Source organism: Equus asinus, unplaced genomic scaffold (assembly GCF_041296235.1).
Source record: "Equus asinus isolate D_3611 breed Donkey unplaced genomic scaffold, EquAss-T2T_v2 contig_816, whole genome shotgun sequence".
NCBI classification, from domain to species: domain Eukaryota; kingdom Metazoa; phylum Chordata; class Mammalia; order Perissodactyla; family Equidae; genus Equus; species Equus asinus.
In genome coordinates, this window is record NW_027225534.1 from 7,922,206 (window position 1) to 7,944,600 (window position 22,395).

A 22,395-nucleotide genomic window follows, 5' to 3' on the forward strand; every position below is an offset into this window, starting at 1 on the left:
TCCTGCTCTGCGTGTGCTCCATTGGCCTAGAGCTTCCCGACCCAAAAGGCTGCCTTGTTCCCAAACGGGCAGAGGGGTCCCAAGCATCTTGCTTCCAGCTTTTCAGGAAGGTAAGAAACAACTGGCTCTGCCCAGTGCTCTTACAGCCTACCGGGAACATCTCTTACCAAGGCCTGTGAAACGCAGTTTCCTGGCAGGCCTGATCTGGCTGAAGTAGAACTTCTGCTCTGGGTGTGCTCCATTGCCCTAGAGCTGCCAGGCCCAAAGGGCTGCCTTGTTTCCAAAGACGGAGAGTGGACCCAAAGCATCTTGCTCCCAGCTCTTCGGGAAGCTAAGAAACAGCTGGCTCTGCCCAGTGCTCTTACAGCCTAAGAGAACATCTCTTTGAAAGGCCTGTGAAACGCAGTTTCTTGGCAGGCCTGACCTGGCTGAAGTAGAACTTCTGTTCTGGTTGTGCTACATAGGCCTAGAGCTACCAGGACCTAAGGGCTGCCTTGTTTCCAAAGGGTGAGAGAGGCCCCAAAGCATCTTGCCTCCAGCACTTTGGGAAGCTAAAAAACAACTGGTTCTGCCCAGTGCTCTCACAGCCTACCGTGAACATCTCTTACCAAGGGCTGTGAAACGCAGTTTCTGGGCAGGACTGATCTGCCTGAAGTAGAACTTCTGCTGTGGGTGTGCTCCATTGGCCTAGAGCTGCCAGGCGCAAACGGCTGCCTTGTGTCCAAAGGGAGAGAGAGGCCCCAAGGCATCTTGCTTCCAGCTCTGTGGGAAGCTAAAGCAACTGGCTCTCCACAGTGCTCTCACAGCCTACCGGGAACATCTCTTACCAAGGCCTGTGAAACGCAGTTTCTTGGCAGGCCTGATCTGGCTGAAGTAGAACTCCTGCTCTGGGCGTGCTACTTTGGCCTAGAGCTGCCAGGCCCAAAGGGCCGCCTTGTTTCCAAAGGGGCTGAGAGTCCCCAAAGCATCTTGCTTCCAAATCTTTGGGAAGCTAAGAAACAACTGGCTCTGCACAGTGCTCTCACAGCCTACCGGCAACGTGACAGAGAAAGGCCTGTGAGACGCAGTTTCTTGGAAGGCCTGATCTGGCTGAGGTAGAACTTGTGCTCTGGGTGTACTCCATTGGCCTAGGGCTGCCAGGCCCAAAGGGCTGCCTTTATTTCCAAAGTGTGAGAGAGGCCCCAAAGCATCTTGCTTCCTGCTCTCTGGGAAGCTAAAACAACTGGCTCTGCACAGTGCTCTCAAAGCCAACCGGGAACGTCACATACAAAGGCCTGTGAAACGCAGCTTCTTGACAGGCCTTATCTGGCTGAGGTAGAACTTGTGCTCTGGGTGTGCTACTTTGGCCTAGAGCTGCCAGGCACAAAGGCTGCTTTGTTTCCAAAGGGGGAGAGAGGCCCCAAATCATGTTGCTTCCAGCTGTTTTTGAAGCTAAGAAACAACTCGCTCTGCCAGGTACTCTTACAGCCTTCCGGGAACACCTCTTACGAAGGCCTGTGAAAAGCAGTTTCTTGGCAGGCCTGATCTGGCTGAGGTAGAACTTCTGCTCTGGGTGTGCTCCATTGCCCTAGAGCTGAAAGGCCCAAAGGGCTGCCTTGTTTCCAAAGGGGGAGAGAGGCCCCAAAGCATCTTGCTTCCACCTCTTGGGAAGCTAAGAAACAACTGGCTGTGCCCAGTGCTCTTATAGCCTAAGAGAACATCTCTTATCAAGGCCTGTGAAACGCACTGTCTAGGCAGGCCTGATCTGGAAGAAGTAGAACTTCGGCTCTGGTTGTGCTCCATTGCCCTAGAGCTGCCAGACCCAACGTGCTGCCTTGTTTCCAAAGGGGCAGAGAGGCCCCAAAGCGTCTTGCTTCCAGCTGTTTGGGAAACAAGGAAACAACTGGCTCTGCACCGTGCTCTCACAGCCTACTGGGAACGTCACATACAAAGGCCTCTGAAACGCAGTTCCTTGGCAGGCCTGATGTGGCTGAAGTAGGACTTCTGCTCTGGGTGTGCTCCATTGGCCTAGAGCTGAAAGGCCCAAAGGTCGCCCTTGTTGGCAAAGGGGCAGGGAGCCCCCAAAGCATCTTGCTTCCAGCTCTTTGGGAAGCTAAGAAACAAATGGCTCTGCCCAGTGCTCTAACAGAGTACCGGGAACATCTCTTACCAAAGCCTTTGAAACGCAGTTTCTTGGCAGGCCTTATCTGGCTGAGGTAGAACTTCTGCTCTGGGTGTGCTCCATTGGCCTAGAGCTGCCTGGCCCAAAGGTCGGCCTTGTTTGCAAAGGGGATGAGAGGCCCCAAAGCATCTTGCTTCCAGCTCTTCGGGAAGCTAAGAAACATCTGGCGTTGCCCAGTGCTCTTACAGCCTACCGGGAACATCTCTTACCAAGGCCTGTGAAACACAGTTTGTTGGTGGCCTGAACTGGCCGAAGTAGAACTTCTGCTCTGGGTGTGCTCCATTGGCCTAGAGCTGCCAGGCCCAAGGTGCTGCCTTGTTTCCAAAGGGGCAGAGAGGCCCCAAAGCATCTTGCTTCCAGCTCTCTGGGAAGCTAAGAACCAACTCGCTCTGCCCCGTGCTCTTACAGCCTACCGGGAACATGTCTTTGAAAGGCCTGTGAAACGCAGTTTCTTGGCAGGCCTCATCTGGCTGAAGTAGAACTCCGGCTCTGGGTGTGCTCCATTGCCCTAGAGCTGCCAGGCCCAAAGTGCTGCCCTGTTTCCAAGGGGCAGAGAGGCCCAAAGCATCTTGCTTCCCGGTCTTTGCGAAGCTAAGAAACAACTGGCTCTGCCCAGTGCTCTTACACCTACCGGGAACATCTCTTACCAAGGCCTGTCAAACGCTGTTTCTTTGCAGGCCTGATCAGGCTGAAGTAGAACTCCTGCTCTGCGTGTGCTCCATTGGCCTAGAGCTTCCCGACCCAAAAGGCTGCCTTGTTCCCAAACGGGCAGAGGGGTCCCAAGCATCTTGCTTCCAGCTTTTCAGGAAGGTAAGAAACAACTGGCTCTGCCCAGCGCTCTTACAGCCTACCGGGAACATCTCTTACCAAGGCCTGTGAAACGCAGTTTCCTGGCAGGCCTGATCTGGCTGAAGTAGAACTTCTGCTCTGGGTGTGCTCCATTGCCCTAGAGCTGCCAGGCCCAAAGGGCTGCCTTGTTTCCAAAGACGGAGAGTGGACCCAAAGCATCTTGCTCCCAGCTCTTCGGGAAGCTAAGAAACAGCTGGCTCTGCCCAGTGCTCTTACAGCCTAAGAGAACATCTCTTTGAAAGGCCTGTGAAACGCAGTTTCTTGGCAGGCCTGACCTGGCTGAAGTAGAACTTCTGTTCTGGTTGTGCTACATAGGCCTAGAGCTACCAGGACCTAAGGGCTGCCTTGTTTCCAAAGGGTGAGAGAGGCCCCAAAGCATCTTGCCTCCAGCACTTTGGGAAGCTAAAAAACAACTGGTTCTGCCCAGTGCTCTCACAGCCTACCGTGAACATCTCTTACCAAGGGCTGTGAAACGCAGTTTCTGGGCAGGACTGATCTGCCTGAAGTAGAACTTCTGCTGTGGGTGTGCTCCATTGGCCTAGAGCTGCCAGGCGCAAACGGCTGCCTTGTGTCCAAAGGGAGAGAGAGGCCCCAAGGCATCTTGCTTCCAGCTCTGTGGGAAGCTAAAGCAACTGGCTCTCCACAGTGCTCTCACAGCCTACCGGGAACATCTCTTACCAAGGCCTGTGAAACGCAGTTTCTTGGCAGGCCTGATCTGGCTGAAGTAGAACTCCTGCTCTGGGCGTGCTACTTTGGCCTAGAGCTGCCAGGCCCAAAGGGCCGCCTTGTTTCCAAAGGGGCTGAGAGTCCCCAAAGCATCTTGCTTCCAAATCTTTGGGAAGCTAAGAAACAACTGGCTCTGCACAGTGCTCTCACAGCCTACCGGCAACGTGACAGAGAAAGGCCTGTGAGACGCAGTTTCTTGGAAGGCCTGATCTGGCTGAGGTAGAACTTGTGCTCTGGGTGTACTCCATTGGCCTAGGGCTGCCAGGCCCAAAGGGCTGCCTTTATTTCCAAAGTGTGAGAGAGGCCCCAAAGCATCTTGCTTCCTGCTCTCTGGGAAGCTAAAACAACTGGCTCTGCACAGTGCTCTCAAAGCCAACCGGGAACGTCACATACAAAGGCCTGTGAAACGCAGCTTCTTGACAGGCCTTATCTGGCTGAGGTAGAACTTGTGCTCTGGGTGTGCTACTTTGGCCTAGAGCTGCCAGGCACAAAGGCTGCTTTGTTTCCAAAGGGGGAGAGAGGCCCCAAATCATGTTGCTTCCAGCTGTTTTTGAAGCTAAGAAACAACTCGCTCTGCCAGGTACTCTTACAGCCTTCCAGGAACACCTCTTACGAAGGCCTGTGAAAAGCAGTTTCTTGGCAGGCCTGATCTGGCTGAGGTAGAACTTCTGCTCTGGGTGTGCTCCATTGCCCTAGAGCTGAAAGGCCCAAAGGGCTGCCTTGTTTCCAAAGGGGGAGAGAGGCCCCAAAGCATCTTGCTTCCACCTCTTGGGAAGCTAAGAAACAACTGGCTGTGCCCAGTGCTCTTATAGCCTAAGAGAACATCTCTTATCAAGGCCTGTGAAACGCACTGTCTAGGCAGGCCTGATCTGGAAGAAGTAGAACTTCGGCTCTGGTTGTGCTCCATTGCCCTAGAGCTGCCAGACCCAACGTGCTGCCTTGTTTCCAAAGGGGCAGAGAGGCCCCAAAGCGTCTTGCTTCCAGCTGTTTGGGAAACAAGGAAACAACTGGCTCTGCACCGTGCTCTCACAGCCTACCGGGAACGTCACATACAAAGGCCTCTGAAACGCAGTTCCTTGGCAGGCCTGATCTGGCTGAAGTAGGACTTCTGCTCTGGGTGTGCTCCATTGGCCTAGAGCTGAAAGGCCCAAAGGTCGCCCTTGTTGGCAAAGGGGCAGGGAGCCCCCAAAGCATCTTGCTTCCAGCTCTTTGGGAAGCTAAGAAACAAATGGCTCTGCCCAGTGCTCTAACAGAGTACCGGGAACATCTCTTACCAAAGCCTTTGAAACGCAGTTTCTTGGCAGGCCTTATCTGGCTGAGGTAGAACTTCTGCTCTGGGTGTGCTCCATTGGCCTAGAGCTGCCTGGCCCAAAGGTCGGCCTTGTTTGCAAAGGGGATGAGAGGCCCCAAAGCATCTTGCTTCCAGCTCTTCGGGAAGCTAAGAAACATCTGGCGTTGCCCAGTGCTCTTACAGCCTACCGGGAACATCTCTTACCAAGGCCTGTGAAACGCAGTTTGTTGGTGGCCTGAACTGGCCGAAGTAGAACTTCTGCTCTGGGTGTGCTCCATTGGCCTAGAGCTGCCAGGCCCAAGGTGCTGCCTTGTTTCCAAAGGGGCAGAGAGGCCCCAAAGCATCTTGCTTCCAGCTCTCTGGGAAGCTAAGAACCAACTCGCTCTGCCCCGTGCTCTTACAGCCTACCGGGAACATGTCTTTGAAAGGCCTGTGAAACGCAGTTTCTTGGCAGGCCTCATCTGGCTGAAGTAGAACTCCGGCTCTGGGTGTGCTCCATTGCCCTAGAGCTGCCAGGCCCAAAGTGCTGCCCTGTTTCCAAGGGGCAGAGAGGCCCAAAGCATCTTGCTTCCCGGTCTTTGCGAAGCTAAGAAACAACTGGCTCTGCCCAGTGCTCTTACACCTACCGGGAACATCTCTTACCAAGGCCTGTCAAACGCTGTTTCTTTGCAGGCCTGATCAGGCTGAAGTAGAACTCCTGCTCTGCGTGTGCTCCATTGGCCTAGAGCTTCCCGACCCAAAAGGCTGCCTTGTTCCCAAACGGGCAGAGGGGTCCCAAGCATCTTGCTTCCAGCTTTTCAGGAAGGTAAGAAACAACTGGCTCTGCCCAGTGCTCTTACAGCCTACCGGGAACATCTCTTACCAAGGCCTGTGAAACGCAGTTTCCTGGCAGGCCTGATCTGGCTGAAGTAGAACTTCTGCTCTGGGTGTGCTCCATTGCCCTAGAGCTGCCAGGCCCAAAGGGCTGCCTTGTTTCCAAAGACGGAGAGTGGACCCAAAGCATCTTGCTCCCAGCTCTTCGGGAAGCTAAGAAACAGCTGGCTCTGCCCAGTGCTCTTACAGCCTAAGAGAACATCTCTTTGAAAGGCCTGTGAAACGCAGTTTCTTGGCAGGCCTGACCTGGCTGAAGTAGAACTTCTGTTCTGGTTGTGCTACATAGGCCTAGAGCTACCAGGACCTAAGGGCTGCCTTGTTTCCAAAGGGTGAGAGAGGCCCCAAAGCATCTTGCCTCCAGCACTTTGGGAAGCTAAAAAACAACTGGTTCTGCCCAGTGCTCTCACAGCCTACCGGGAACATCTCTTACCAAGGGCTGTGAAACGCAGTTTGTGGGCAGGACTGATCTGCCTGAAGTAGAACTTCTGCTGTGGGTGTGCTCCATTGGCCTAGAGCTGCCAGGCCCAAAAGGCTGCCTTGTGTCCAAAGGGAGAGAGAGGCCCCAAGGCATCTTGCTTCCAGCTCTGTGGGAAGCTAAAGCAACTGGCTCTCCACAGTGCTCTCACAGCCTACCGGGAACATCTCTTACCAAGGCCTGTGAAACGCAGTTTCTTGGCAGGCCTGATCTGGCTGAAGTAGAACTCCTGCTCTGGGCGTGCTACTTTGGCCTAGAGCTGCCAGGCCCAAAGGGCCGCCTTGTTTCCAAAGGGGCTGAGAGTCCCCAAAGCATCTTGCTTCCAAATCTTTGGGAAGCTAAGAAACAACTGGCTCTGCACAGTGCTCTCACAGCCTACCGGCAACGTGACAGAGAAAGGCCTGTGAGACGCAGTTTCTTGGAAGGCCTGATCTGGCTGAGGTAGAACTTGTGCTCTGGGTGTGCTACTTTGGCCTAGAGCTGCCAGGCACAAAGGCTGCTTTGTTTCCAAAGGGGGAGAGAGGCCCCAAATCATGTTGCTTCCAGCTGTTTTTGAAGCTAAGAAACAACTCGCTCTGCCAGGTACTCTTACAGCCTTCCGGGAACACCTCTTACGAAGGCCTGTGAAAAGCAGTTTCTTGGCAGGCCTGATCTGGCTGAGGTAGAACTTCTGCTCTGGGTGTGCTCCATTGCCCTAGAGCTGAAAGGCCCAAAGGGCTGCCTTGTTTCCAAAGGGGGAGAGAGGCCCCAAAGCATCTTGCTTCCACCTCTTGGGAAGCTAAGAAACAACTGGCTGTGCCCAGTGCTCTTATAGCCTAAGAGAACATCTCTTATCAAGGCCTGGGAAACGCACTGTCTAGGCAGGCCTGATCTGGAAGAAGTAGAACTTCGGCTCTGGTTGTGCTCCATTGCCCTAGAGCTGCCAGACCCAACGTGCTGCCTTGTTTCCAAAGGGGCAGAGAGGCCCCAAAGCGTCTTGCTTCCAGCTGTTTGGGAAACAAGGAAACAACTGGCTCTGCACCGTGCTCTCACAGCCTACCGGGAACGTCACATACAAAGGCCTCTGAAACGCAGTTCCTTGGCAGGCCTGATCTGGCTGAAGTAGGACTTCTGCTCTGGGTGTGCTCCATTGGCCTAGAGCTGAAAGGCCCAAAGGTCGCCCTTGTTGGCAAAGGGGCAGGGAGCCCCCAAAGCATCTTGCTTCCAGCTCTTTGGGAAGCTAAGAAACAAATGGCTCTGCCCAGTGCTCTAACAGAGTACCGGGAACATCTCTTACCAAAGCCTTTGAAACGCAGTTTCTTGGCAGGCCTTATCTGGCTGAGGTAGAACTTCTGCTCTGGGTGTGCTCCATTGGCCTAGAGCTGCCTGGCCCAAAGGTCGGCCTTGTTTGCAAAGGGGATGAGAGGCCCCAAAGCATCTTGCTTCCAGCTCTTCGGGAAGCTAAGAAACATCTGGCGTTGCCCAGTGCTCTTACAGCCTACCGGGAACATCTCTTACCAAGGCCTGTGAAACGCAGTTTGTTGGTGGCCTGAACTGGCCGAAGTAGAACTTCTGCTCTGGGTGTGCTCCATTGGCCTAGAGCTGCCAGGCCCAAGGTGCTGCCTTGTTTCCAAAGGGGCAGAGAGGCCCCAAAGCATCTTGCTTCCAGCTCTCTGGGAAGCTAAGAACCAACTCGCTCTGCCCCGTGCTCTTACAGCCTACCGGGAACATGTCTTTGAAAGGCCTGTGAAACGCAGTTTCTTGGCAGGCCTCATCTGGCTGAAGTAGAACTCCGGCTCTGGGTGTGCTCCATTGCCCTAGAGCTGCCAGGCCCAAAGTGCTGCCCTGTTTCCAAGGGGCAGAGAGGCCCAAAGCATCTTGCTTCCCGGTCTTTGCGAAGCTAAGAAACAACTGGCTCTGCCCAGTGCTCTTACACCTACCGGGAACATCTCTTACCAAGGCCTGTCAAACGCTGTTTCTTTGCAGGCCTGATCAGGCTGAAGTAGAACTCCTGCTCTGCGTGTGCTCCATTGGCCTAGAGCTTCCCGACCCAAAAGGCTGCCTTGTTCCCAAACGGGCAGAGGGGTCCCAAGCATCTTGCTTCCAGCTTTTCAGGAAGGTAAGAAACAACTGGCTCTGCCCAGTGCTCTTACAGCCTACCGGGAACATCTCTTACCAAGGCCTGTGAAACGCAGTTTCCTGGCAGGCCTGATCTGGCTGAAGTAGAACTTCTGCTCTGGGTGTGCTCCATTGCCCTAGAGCTGCCAGGCCCAAAGGGCTGCCTTGTTTCCAAAGACGGAGAGTGGACCCAAAGCATCTTGCTCCCAGCTCTTCGGGAAGCTAAGAAACAGCTGGCTCTGCCCAGTGCTCTTACAGCCTAAGAGAACATCTCTTTGAAAGGCCTGTGAAACGCAGTTTCTTGGCAGGCCTGACCTGGCTGAAGTAGAACTTCTGTTCTGGTTGTGCTACATAGGCCTAGAGCTACCAGGACCTAAGGGCTGCCTTGTTTCCAAAGGGTGAGAGAGGCCCCAAAGCATCTTGCCTCCAGCACTTTGGGAAGCTAAAAAACAACTGGTTCTGCCCAGTGCTCTCACAGCCTACCGTGAACATCTCTTACCAAGGGCTGTGAAACGCAGTTTCTGGGCAGGACTGATCTGCCTGAAGTAGAACTTCTGCTGTGGGTGTGCTCCATTGGCCTAGAGCTGCCAGGCCCAAACGGCTGCCTTGTGTCCAAAGGGAGAGAGAGGCCCCAAGGCATCTTGCTTCCAGCTCTGTGGGAAGCTAAAGCAACTGGCTCTCCACAGTGCTCTCACAGCCTACCGGGAACATCTCTTACCAAGGCCTGTGAAACGCAGTTTCTTGGCAGGCCTGATCTGGCTGAAGTAGAACTCCTGCTCTGGGCGTGCTACTTTGGCCTAGAGCTGCCAGGCCCAAAGGGCCGCCTTGTTTCCAAAGGGGCTGAGAGTCCCCAAAGCATCTTGCTTCCAAATCTTTGGGAAGCTAAGAAACAACTGGCTCTGCACAGTGCTCTCACAGCCTACCGGCAACGTGACAGAGAAAGGCCTGTGAGACGCAGTTTCTTGGAAGGCCTGATCTGGCTGAGGTAGAACTTGTGCTCTGGGTGTGCTACTTTGGCCTAGAGCTGCCAGGCACAAAGGCTGCTTTGTTTCCAAAGGGGGAGAGAGGCCCCAAATCATGTTGCTTCCAGCTGTTTTTGAAGCTAAGAAACAACTCGCTCTGCCAGGTACTCTTACAGCCTTCCGGGAACACCTCTTACGAAGGCCTGTGAAAAGCAGTTTCTTGGCAGGCCTGATCTGGCTGAGGTAGAACTTCTGCTCTGGGTGTGCTCCATTGCCCTAGAGCTGAAAGGCCCAAAGGGCTGCCTTGTTTCCAAAGGGGGAGAGAGGCCCCAAAGCATCTTGCTTCCACCTCTTGGGAAGCTAAGAAACAACTGGCTGTGCCCAGTGCTCTTATAGCCTAAGAGAACATCTCTTATCAAGGCCTGGGAAACGCACTGTCTAGGCAGGCCTGATCTGGAAGAAGTAGAACTTCGGCTCTGGTTGTGCTCCATTGCCCTAGAGCTGCCAGACCCAACGTGCTGCCTTGTTTCCAAAGGGGCAGAGAGGCCCCAAAGCGTCTTGCTTCCAGCTGTTTGGGAAACAAGGAAACAACTGGCTCTGCACCGTGCTCTCACAGCCTACCGGGAACGTCACATACAAAGGCCTCTGAAACGCAGTTCCTTGGCAGGCCTGATCTGGCTGAAGTAGGACTTCTGCTCTGGGTGTGCTCCATTGGCCTAGAGCTGAAAGGCCCAAAGGTCGCCCTTGTTGGCAAAGGGGCAGGGAGCCCCCAAAGCATCTTGCTTCCAGCTCTTTGGGAAGCTAAGAAACAAATGGCTCTGCCCAGTGCTCTAACAGAGTACCGGGAACATCTCTTACCAAAGCCTTTGAAACGCAGTTTCTTGGCAGGCCTTATCTGGCTGAGGTAGAACTTCTGCTCTGGGTGTGCTCCATTGGCCTAGAGCTGCCTGGCCCAAAGGTCGGCCTTGTTTGCAAAGGGGATGAGAGGCCCCAAAGCATCTTGCTTCCAGCTCTTCGGGAAGCTAAGAAACATCTGGCGTTGCCCAGTGCTCTTACAGCCTACCGGGAACATCTCTTACCAAGGCCTGTGAAACGCAGTTTGTTGGTGGCCTGAACTGGCCGAAGTAGAACTTCTGCTCTGGGTGTGCTCCATTGGCCTAGAGCTGCCAGGCCCAAGGTGCTGCCTTGTTTCCAAAGGGGCAGAGAGGCCCCAAAGCATCTTGCTTCCAGCTCTCTGGGAAGCTAAGAACCAACTCGCTCTGCCCCGTGCTCTTACAGCCTACCGGGAACATGTCTTTGAAAGGCCTGTGAAACGCAGTTTCTTGGCAGGCCTCATCTGGCTGAAGTAGAACTCCGGCTCTGGGTGTGCTCCATTGCCCTAGAGCTGCCAGGCCCAAAGTGCTGCCCTGTTTCCAAGGGGCAGAGAGGCCCAAAGCATCTTGCTTCCCGGTCTTTGCGAAGCTAAGAAACAACTGGCTCTGCCCAGTGCTCTTACACCTACCGGGAACATCTCTTACCAAGGCCTGTCAAACGCTGTTTCTTTGCAGGCCTGATCAGGCTGAAGTAGAACTCCTGCTCTGCGTGTGCTCCATTGGCCTAGAGCTTCCCGACCCAAAAGGCTGCCTTGTTCCCAAACGGGCAGAGGGGTCCCAAGCATCTTGCTTCCAGCTTTTCAGGAATGTAAGAAACAACTGGCTCTGCCCAGTGCTCTTACAGCCTACCGGGAACATCTCTTACCAAGGCCTGTGAAACGCAGTTTCCTGGCAGGCCTGATCTGGCTGAAGTAGAACTTCTGCTCTGGGTGTGCTCCATTGCCCTAGAGCTGCCAGGCCCAAAGGGCTGCCTTGTTTCCAAAGACGGAGAGTGGACCCAAAGCATCTTGCTCCCAGCTCTTCGGGAAGCTAAGAAACAGCTGGCTCTGCCCAGTGCTCTTACAGCCTAAGAGAACATCTCTTTGAAAGGCCTGTGAAACGCAGTTTCTTGGCAGGCCTGACCTGGCTGAAGTAGAACTCCTGCTCTGGGCGTGCTACTTTGGCCTAGAGCTGCCAGGCCCAAAGGGCCGCCTTGTTTCCAAAGGGGCTGAGAGTCCCCAAAGCATCTTGCTTCCAAATCTTTGGGAAGCTAAGAAACAACTGGCTCTGCACAGTGCTCTCACAGCCTACCGGCAACGTGACAGAGAAAGGCCTGTGAGACGCAGTTTCTTGGAAGGCCTGATCTGGCTGAGGTAGAACTTGTGCTCTGGGTGTGCTACTTTGGCCTAGAGCTGCCAGGCACAAAGGCTGCTTTGTTTCCAAAGGGGGAGAGAGGCCCCAAATCATGTTGCTTCCAGCTGTTTTTGAAGCTAAGAAACAACTCGCTCTGCCAGGTACTCTTACAGCCTTCCGGGAACACCTCTTACGAAGGCCTGTGAAAAGCAGTTTCTTGGCAGGCCTGATCTGGCTGAGGTAGAACTTCTGCTCTGGGTGTGCTCCATTGCCCTAGAGCTGAAAGGCCCAAAGGGCTGCCTTGTTTCCAAAGGGGGAGAGAGGCCCCAAAGCATCTTGCTTCCACCTCTTGGGAAGCTAAGAAACAACTGGCTGTGCCCAGTGCTCTTATAGCCTAAGAGAACATCTCTTATCAAGGCCTGTGAAACGCACTGTCTAGGCAGGCCTGATCTGGAAGAAGTAGAACTTCGGCTCTGGTTGTGCTCCATTGCCCTAGAGCTGCCAGACCCAACGTGCTGCCTTGTTTCCAAAGGGGCAGAGAGGCCCCAAAGCGTCTTGCTTCCAGCTGTTTGGGAAACAAGGAAACAACTGGCTCTGCACCGTGCTCTCACAGCCTACCGGGAACGTCACATACAAAGGTCTCTGAAACGCAGTTCCTTGGCAGGCCTGATCTGGCTGAAGTAGGACTTCTGCTCTGGGTGTGCTCCATTGGCCTAGAGCTGAAAGGCCCAAAGGTCGCCCTTGTTGGCAAAGGGGCAGGGAGCCCCGAAAGCATCTTGCTTCCAGCTCTTTGGGAAGCTAAGAAACAAATGGCTCTGCCCAGTGCTCTAACAGAGTACCGGGAACATCTCTTACCAAAGCCTTTGAAACGCAGTTTCTTGGCAGGCCTTATCTGGCTGAGGTAGAACTTCTGCTCTGGGTGTGCTCCATTGGCCTAGAGCTGCCTGGCCCAAAGGTCGGCCTTGTTTGCAAAGGGGATGAGAGGCCCCAAAGCATCTTGCTTCCAGCTCTTCGGGAAGCTAAGAAACATCTGGCGTTGCCCAGTGCTCTTACAGCCTACCGGGAACATCTCTTACCAAGGCCTGTGAAACGCAGTTTGTTGGTGGCCTGAACTGGCCGAAGTAGAACTTCTGCTCTGGGTGTGCTCCATTGGCCTAGAGCTGCCAGGCCCAAGGTGCTGCCTTGTTTCCAAAGGGGCAGAGAGGCCCCAAAGCATCTTGCTTCCAGCTCTCTGGGAAGCTAAGAACCAACTCGCTCTGCCCCGTGCTCTTACAGCCTACCGGGAACATGTCTTTGAAAGGCCTGTGAAACGCAGTTTCTTGGCAGGCCTCATCTGGCTGAAGTAGAACTCCGGCTCTGGGTGTGCTCCATTGCCCTAGAGCTGCCAGGCCCAAAGTGCTGCCCTGTTTCCAAGGGGCAGAGAGGCCCAAAGCATCTTGCTTCCCGGTCTTTGCGAAGCTAAGAAACAACTGGCTCTGCCCAGTGCTCTTACACCTACCGGGAACATCTCTTACCAAGGCCTGTCAAACGCTGTTTCTTTGCAGGCCTGATCAGGCTGAAGTAGAACTCCTGCTCTGCGTGTGCTCCATTGGCCTAGAGCTTCCCGACCCAAAAGGCTGCCTTGTTCCCAAACGGGCAGAGGGGTCCCAAGCATCTTGCTTCCAGCTTTTCAGGAAGGTAAGAAACAACTGGCTCTGCCCAGTGCTCTTACAGCCTACCGGGAACATCTCTTACCAAGGCCTGTGAAACGCAGTTTCCTGGCAGGCCTGATCTGGCTGAAGTAGAACTTCTGCTCTGGGTGTGCTCCATTGCCCTAGAGCTGCCAGGCCCAAAGGGCTGCCTTGTTTCCAAAGACGGAGAGTGGACCCAAAGCATCTTGCTCCCAGCTCTTCGGGAAGCTAAGAAACAGCTGGCTCTGCCCAGTGCTCTTACAGCCTAAGAGAACATCTCTTTGAAAGGCCTGTGAAACGCAGTTTCTTGGCAGGCCTGACCTGGCTGAAGTAGAACTTCTGTTCTGGTTGTGCTACATAGGCCTAGAGCTACCAGGACCTAAGGGCTGCCTTGTTTCCAAAGGGTGAGAGAGGCCCCAAAGCATCTTGCCTCCAGCACTTTGGGAAGCTAAAAAACAACTGGTTCTGCCCAGTGCTCTCACAGCCTACCGTGAACATCTCTTACCAAGGGCTGTGAAACGCAGTTTCTGGGCAGGACTGATCTGCCTGAAGTAGAACTTCTGCTGTGGGTGTGCTCCATTGGCCTAGAGCTGCCAGGCCCAAACGGCTGCCTTGTGTCCAAAGGGAGAGAGAGGCCCCAAGGCATCTTGCTTCCAGCTCTGTGGGAAGCTAAAGCAACTGGCTCTCCACAGTGCTCTCACAGCCTACCGGGAACATCTCTTACCAAGGCCTGTGAAACGCAGTTTCTTGGCAGGCCTGATCTGGCTGAAGTAGAACTCCTGCTCTGGGCGTGCTACTTTGGCCTAGAGCTGCCAGGCCCAAAGGGCCGCCTTGTTTCCAAAGGGGCTGAGAGTCCCCAAAGCATCTTGCTTCCAAATCTTTGGGAAGCTAAGAAACAACTGGCTCTGCACAGTGCTCTCACAGCCTACCGGCAACGTGACAGAGAAAGGCCTGTGAGACGCAGTTTCTTGGAAGGCCTGATCTGGCTGAGGTAGAACTTGTGCTCTGGGTGTGCTACTTTGGCCTAGAGCTGCCAGGCACAAAGGCTGCTTTGTTTCCAAAGGGGGAGAGAGGCCCCAAATCATGTTGCTTCCAGCTGTTTTTGAAGCTAAGAAACAACTCGCTCTGCCAGGTACTCTTACAGCCTTCCGGGAACACCTCTTACGAAGGCCTGTGAAAAGCAGTTTCTTGGCAGGCCTGATCTGGCTGAGGTAGAACTTCTGCTCTGGGTGTGCTCCATTGCCCTAGAGCTGAAAGGCCCAAAGGGCTGCCTTGTTTCCAAAGGGGGAGAGAGGCCCCAAAGCATCTTGCTTCCACCTCTTGGGAAGCTAAGAAACAACTGGCTGTGCCCAGTGCTCTTATAGCCTAAGAGAACATCTCTTATCAAGGCCTGGGAAACGCACTGTCTAGGCAGGCCTGATCTGGAAGAAGTAGAACTTCGGCTCTGGTTGTGCTCCATTGCCCTAGAGCTGCCAGACCCAACGTGCTGCCTTGTTTCCAAAGGGGCAGAGAGGCCCCAAAGCGTCTTGCTTCCAGCTGTTTGGGAAACAAGGAAACAACTGGCTCTGCACCGTGCTCTCACAGCCTACCGGGAACGTCACATACAAAGGCCTCTGAAACGCAGTTCCTTGGCAGGCCTGATCTGGCTGAAGTAGGACTTCTGCTCTGGGTGTGCTCCATTGGCCTAGAGCTGAAAGGCCCAAAGGTCGCCCTTGTTGGCAAAGGGGCAGGGAGCCCCGAAAGCATCTTGCTTCCAGCTCTTTGGGAAGCTAAGAAACAAATGGCTCTGCCCAGTGCTCTAACAGAGTACCGGGAACATCTCTTACCAAAGCCTTTGAAACGCAGTTTCTTGGCAGGCCTTATCTGGCTGAGGTAGAACTTCTGCTCTGGGTGTGCTCCATTGGCCTAGAGCTGCCTGGCCCAAAGGTCGGCCTTGTTTGCAAAGGGGATGAGAGGCCCCAAAGCATCTTGCTTCCAGCTCTTCGGGAAGCTAAGAAACATCTGGCGTTGCCCAGTGCTCTTACAGCCTACCGGGAACATCTCTTACCAAGGCCTGTGAAACGCAGTTTGTTGGTGGCCTGAACTGGCCGAAGTAGAACTTCTGCTCTGGGTGTGCTCCATTGGCCTAGAGCTGCCAGGCCCAAGGTGCTGCCTTGTTTCCAAAGGGGCAGAGAGGCCCCAAAGCATCTTGCTTCCAGCTCTCTGGGAAGCTAAGAACCAACTCGCTCTGCCCCGTGCTCTTACAGCCTACCGGGAACATGTCTTTGAAAGGCCTGTGAAACGCAGTTTCTTGGCAGGCCTCATCTGGCTGAAGTAGAACTCCGGCTCTGGGTGTGCTCCATTGCCCTAGAGCTGCCAGGCCCAAAGTGCTGCCCTGTTTCCAAGGGGCAGAGAGGCCCAAAGCATCTTGCTTCCCGGTCTTTGCGAAGCTAAGAAACAACTGGCTCTGCCCAGTGCTCTTACACCTACCGGGAACATCTCTTACCAAGGCCTGTCAAACGCTGTTTCTTTGCAGGCCTGATCAGGCTGAAGTAGAACTCCTGCTCTGCGTGTGCTCCATTGGCCTAGAGCTTCCCGACCCAAAAGGCTGCCTTGTTCCCAAACGGGCAGAGGGGTCCCAAGCATCTTGCTTCCAGCTTTTCAGGAAGGTAAGAAACAACTGGCTCTGCCCAGTGCTCTTACAGCCTACCGGGAACATCTCTTACCAAGGCCTGTGAAACGCAGTTTCCTGGCAGGCCTGATCTGGCTGAAGTAGAACTTCTGCTCTGGGTGTGCTCCATTGCCCTAGAGCTGCCAGGCCCAAAGGGCTGCCTTGTTTCCAAAGACGGAGAGTGGACCCAAAGCATCTTGCTCCCACCTCTTCGGGAAGCTAAGAAACAGCTGGCTCTGCCCAGTGCTCTTACAGCCTAAGAGAACATCTCTTTGAAAGGCCTGTGAAACGCAGTTTCTTGGCAGGCCTGACCTGGCTGAAGTAGAACTTCTGTTCTGGTTGTGCTACATAGGCCTAGAGCTACCAGGACCTAAGGGCTGCCTTGTTTCCAAAGGGTGAGAGAGGCCCCAAAGCATCTTGCCTCCAGCACTTTGGGAAGCTAAAAAACAACTGGTTCTGCCCAGTGCTCTCACAGCCTACCGTGAACATCTCTTACCAAGGGCTGTGAAACGCAGTTTCTGGGCAGGACTGATCTGCCTGAAGTAGAACTTCTGCTGTGGGTGTGCTCCATTGGCCTAGAGCTGCCAGGCCCAAACGGCTGCCTTGTGTCCAAAGGGAGAGAGAGGCCCCAAGGCATCTTGCTTCCAGCTCTGTGGGAAGCTAAAGCAACTGGCTCTCCACAGTGCTCTCACAGCCTACCGGGAACATCTCTTACCAAGGCCTGTGAAACGCAGTTTCTTGGCAGGCCTGATCTGGCTGAAGTAGAACTCCTGCTCTGGGCGTGCTACTTTGGCCTAGAGCTGCCAGGCCCAAAGGGCCGCCTTGTTTCCAAAGGGGCTGAGAGTCCCCAAAGCATCTTGCTTCCAAATCTTTGGGAAGCTAAGAAACAACTGGCTCTGCACAGTGCTCTCACAGCCTACCGGCAACGTGACAGAGAAAGGCCTGTGAGACGCAGTTTCTTGGAAGGCCTGATCTGGCTGAGGTAGAACTTGTGCTCTGGGTGTGCTACTTTGGCCTAGAGCTGCCAGGCACAAAGGCTGCTTTGTTTCCAAAGGGGGAGAGAGGCCCCAAATCATGTTGCTTCCAGCTGTTTTTGAAGCTAAGAAACAACTCGCTCTGCCAGGTACTCTTACAGCCTTCCGGGAACACCTCTTACGAAGGCCTGTGAAAAGCAGTTTCTTGGCAGGCCTGATCTGGCTGAGGTAGAACTTCTGCTCTGGGTGTGCTCCATTGCCCTAGAGCTGAAAGGCCCAAAGGGCTGCCTTGTTTCCAAAGGGGGAGAGAGGCCCCAAAGCATCTTGCTTCCACCTCTTGGGAAGCTAAGAAACAACTGGCTGTGCCCAGTGCTCTTATAGCCTAAGAGAACATCTCTTATCAAGGCCTGGGAAACGCACTGTCTAGGCAGGCCTGATCTGGAAGAAGTAGAACTTCGGCTCTGGTTGTGCTCCATTGCCCTAGAGCTGCCAGACCCAACGTGCTGCCTTGTTTCCAAAGGGGCAGAGAGGCCCCAAAGCGTCTTGCTTCCAGCTGTTTGGGAAACAAGGAAACAACTGGCTCTGCACCGTGCTCTCACAGCCTACCGGGAACGTCACATACAAAGGCCTCTGAAACGCAGTTCCTTGGCAGGCCTGATCTGGCTGAAGTAGGACTTCTGCTCTGGGTGTGCTCCATTGGCCTAGAGCTGAAAGGCCCAAAGGTCGCCCTTGTTGGCAAAGGGGCAGGGAGCCCCGAAAGCATCTTGCTTCCAGCTCTTTGGGAAGCTAAGAAACAAATGGCTCTGCCCAGTGCTCTAACAGAGTACCGGGAACATCTCTTACCAAAGCCTTTGAAACGCAGTTTCTTGGCAGGCCTTATCTGGCTGAGGTAGAACTTCTGCTCTGGGTGTGCTCCATTGGCCTAGAGCTGCCTGGCCCAAAGGTCGGCCTTGTTTGCAAAGGGGATGAGAGGCCCCAAAGCATCTTGCTTCCAGCTCTTCGGGAAGCTAAGAAACATCTGGCGTTGCCCAGTGCTCTTACAGCCTACCGGGAACATCTCTTACCAAGGCCTGTGAAACGCAGTTTGTTGGTGGCCTGAACTGGCCGAAGTAGAACTTCTGCTCTGGGTGTGCTCCATTGGCCTAGAGCTGCCAGGCCCAAGGTGCTGCCTTGTTTCCAAAGGGGCAGAGAGGCCCCAAAGCATCTTGCTTCCAGCTCTCTGGGAAGCTAAGAACCAACTCGCTCTGCCCCGTGCTCTTACAGCCTACCGGGAACATGTCTTTGAAAGGCCTGTGAAACGCAGTTTCTTGGCAGGCCTCATCTGGCTGAAGTAGAACTCCGGCTCTGGGTGTGCTCCATTGCCCTAGAGCTGCCAGGCCCAAAGTGCTGCCCTGTTTCCAAGGGGCAGAGAGGCCCAAAGCATCTTGCTTCCCGGTCTTTGCGAAGCTAAGAAACAACTGGCTCTGCCCAGTGCTCTTACACCTACCGGGAACATCTCTTACCAAGGCCTGTCAAACGCTGTTTCTTTGCAGGCCTGATCAGGCTGAAGTAGAACTCCTGCTCTGCGTGTGCTCCATTGGCCTAGAGCTTCCCGACCCAAAAGGCTGCCTTGTTCCCAAACGGGCAGAGGGGTCCCAAGCATCTTGCTTCCAGCTTTTCAGGAAGGTAAGAAACAACTGGCTCTGCCCAGTGCTCTTACAGCCTACCGGGAACATCTCTTACCAAGGCCTGTGAAACGCAGTTTCCTGGCAGGCCTGATCTGGCTGAAGTAGAACTTCTGCTCTGGGTGTGCTCCATTGCCCTAGAGCTGCCAGGCCCAAAGGGCTGCCTTGTTTCCAAAGACGGAGAGTGGACCCAAAGCATCTTGCTCCCAGCTCTTCGGGAAGCTAAGAAACAGCTGGCTCTGCCCAGTGCTCTTACAGCCTAAGAGAACATCTCTTTGAAAGGCCTGTGAAACGCAGTTTCTTGGCAGGCCTGACCTGGCTGAAGTAGAACTTCTGTTCTGGTTGTGCTACATAGGCCTAGAGCTACCAGGACCTAAGGGCTGCCTTGTTTCCAAAGGGTGAGAGAGGCCCCAAAGCATCTTGCCTCCAGCACTTTGGGAAGCTAAAAAACAACTGGTTCTGCCCAGTGCTCTCACAGCCTACCGTGAACATCTCTTACCAAGGGCTGTGAAACGCAGTTTCTGGGCAGGACTGATCTGCCTGAAGTAGAACTTCTGCTGTGGGTGTGCTCCATTGGCCTAGAGCTGCCAGGCCCAAACGGCTGCCTTGTGTCCAAAGGGAGAGAGAGGCCCCAAGGCATCTTGCTTCCAGCTCTGTGGGAAGCTAAAGCAACTGGCTCTCCACAGTGCTCTCACAGCCTACCGGGAACATCTCTTACCAAGGCCTGTGAAACGCAGTTTCTTGGCAGGCCTGATCTGGCTGAAGTAGAACTCCTGCTCTGGGCGTGCTACTTTGGCCTAGAGCTGCCAGGCCCAAAGGGCCGCCTTGTTTCCAAAGGGGCTGAGAGTCCCCAAAGCATCTTGCTTCCAAATCTTTGGGAAGCTAAGAAACAACTGGCTCTGCACAGTGCTCTCACAGCCTACCGGCAACGTGACAGAGAAAGGCCTGTGAGACGCAGTTTCTTGGAAGGCCTGATCTGGCTGAGGTAGAACTTGAGCTCTGGGTGTGCGACTTTGGCCTAGAGCTGCCAGGCACAAAGGCTGCTTTGTTTCCAAAGGGGGAGAGAGGCCCCAAATCATGTTGCTTCCAGCTGTTTTTGAAGCTAAGAAACAACTCGCTCTGCCAGGTACTCTTACAGCCTTCCGGGAACACCTCTTACGAAGGCCTGTGAAAAGCAGTTTCTTGGCAGGCCTGATCTGGCTGAGGTAGAACTTCTGCTCTGGGTGTGCTCCATTGCCCTAGAGCTGAAAGGCCCAAAGGGCTGCCTTGTTTCCAAAGGGGGAGAGAGGCCCCAAAGCATCTTGCTTCCACCTCTTGGGAAGCTAAGAAACAACTGGCTGTGCCCAGTGCTCTTATAGCCTAAGAGAACATCTCTTATCAAGGCCTGGGAAACGCACTGTCTAGGCAGGCCTGATCTGGAAGAAGTAGAACTTCGGCTCTGGTTGTGCTCCATTGCCCTAGAGCTGCCAGACCCAACGTGCTGCCTTGTTTCCAAAGGGGCAGAGAGGCCCCAAAGCGTCTTGCTTCCAGCTGTTTGGGAAACAAGGAAACAACTGGCTCTGCACCGTGCTCTCACAGCCTACCGGGAACGTCACATACAAAGGTCTCTGAAACGCAGTTCCTTGGCAGGCCTGATCTGGCTGAAGTAGGACTTCTGCTCTGGGTGTGCTCCATTGGCCTAGAGCTGAAAGGCCCAAAGGTCGCCCTTGTTGGCAAAGGGGCAGGGAGCCCCGAAAGCATCTTGCTTCCAGCTCTTTGGGAAGCTAAGAAACAAATGGCTCTGCCCAGTGCTCTAACAGAGTACCGGGAACATCTCTTACCAAAGCCTTTGAAACGCAGTTTCTTGGCAGGCCTTATCTGGCTGAGGTAGAACTTCTGCTCTGGGTGTGCTCCATTGGCCTAGAGCTGCCTGGCCCAAAGGTCGGCCTTGTTTGCAAAGGGGATGAGAGGCCCCAAAGCATCTTGCTTCCAGCTCTTCGGGAAGCTAAGAAACATCTGGCGTTGCCCAGTGCTCTTACAGCCTACCGGGAACATCTCTTACCAAGGCCTGTGAAACGCAGTTTGTTGGTGGCCTGAACTGGCCGAAGTAGAACTTCTGCTCTGGGTGTGCTCCATTGGCCTAGAGCTGCCAGGCCCAAGGTGCTGCCTTGTTTCCAAAGGGGCAGAGAGGCCCCAAAGCATCTTGCTTCCAGCTCTCTGGGAAGCTAAGAACCAACTCGCTCTGCCCCGTGCTCTTACAGCCTACCGGGAACATGTCTTTGAAAGGCCTGTGAAACGCAGTTTCTTGGCAGGCCTCATCTGGCTGAAGTAGAACTCCGGCTCTGGGTGTGCTCCATTGCCCTAGAGCTGCCAGGCCCAAAGTGCTGCCCTGTTTCCAAGGGGCAGAGAGGCCCAAAGCATCTTGCTTCCCGGTCTTTGCGAAGCTAAGAAACAACTGGCTCTGCCCAGTGCTCTTACACCTACCGGGAACATCTCTTACCAAGGCCTGTCAAACGCTGTTTCTTTGCAGGCCTGATCAGGCTGAAGTAGAACTCCTGCTCTGCGTGTGCTCCATTGGCCTAGAGCTTCCCGACCCAAAAGGCTGCCTTGTTCCCAAACGGGCAGAGGGGTCCCAAGCATCTTGCTTCCAGCTTTTCAGGAAGGTAAGAAACAACTGGCTCTGCCCAGTGCTCTTACAGCCTACCGGGAACATCTCTTACCAAGGCCTGTGAAACGCAGTTTCCTGGCAGGCCTGATCTGGCTGAAGTAGAACTTCTGCTCTGGGTGTGCTCCATTGCCCTAGAGCTGCCAGGCCCAAAGGGCTGCCTTGTTTCCAAAGACGGAGAGTGGACCCAAAGCATCTTGCTCCCAGCTCTTCGGGAAGCTAAGAAACAGCTGGCTCTGCCCAGTGCTCTTACAGCCTAAGAGAACATCTCTTTGAAAGGCCTGTGAAACGCAGTTTCTTGGCAGGCCTGACCTGGCTGAAGTAGAACTTCTGTTCTGGTTGTGCTACATAGGCCTAGAGCTACCAGGACCTAAGGGCTGCCTTGTTTCCAAAGGGTGAGAGAGGCCCCAAAGCATCTTGCCTCCAGCACTTTGGGAAGCTAAAAAACAACTGGTTCTGCCCAGTGCTCTCACAGCCTACCGTGAACATCTCTTACCAAGGGCTGTGAAACGCAGTTTCTGGGCAGGACTGATCTGCCTGAAGTAGAACTTCTGCTGTGGGTGTGCTCCATTGGCCTAGAGCTGCCAGGCCCAAACGGCTGCCTTGTGTCCAAAGGGAGAGAGAGGCCCCAAGGCATCTTGCTTCCAGCTCTGTGGGAAGCTAAAGCAACTGGCTCTCCACAGTGCTCTCACAGCCTACCGGGAACATCTCTTACCAAGGCCTGTGAAACGCAGTTTCTTGGCAGGCCTGATCTGGCTGAAGTAGAACTCCTGCTCTGGGCGTGCTACTTTGGCCTAGAGCTGCCAGGCCCAAAGGGCCGCCTTGTTTCCAAAGGGGCTGAGAGTCCCCAAAGCATCTTGCTTCCAAATCTTTGGGAAGCTAAGAAACAACTGGCTCTGCACAGTGCTCTCACAGCCTACCGGCAACGTGACAGAGAAAGGCCTGTGAGACGCAGTTTCTTGGAAGGCCTGATCTGGCTGAGGTAGAACTTGTGCTCTGGGTGTGCTACTTTGGCCTAGAGCTGCCAGGCACAAAGGCTGCTTTGTTTCCAAAGGGGGAGAGAGGCCCCAAATCATGTTGCTTCCAGCTGTTTTTGAAGCTAAGAAACAACTCGCTCTGCCAGGTACTCTTACAGCCTTCCGGGAACACCTCTTA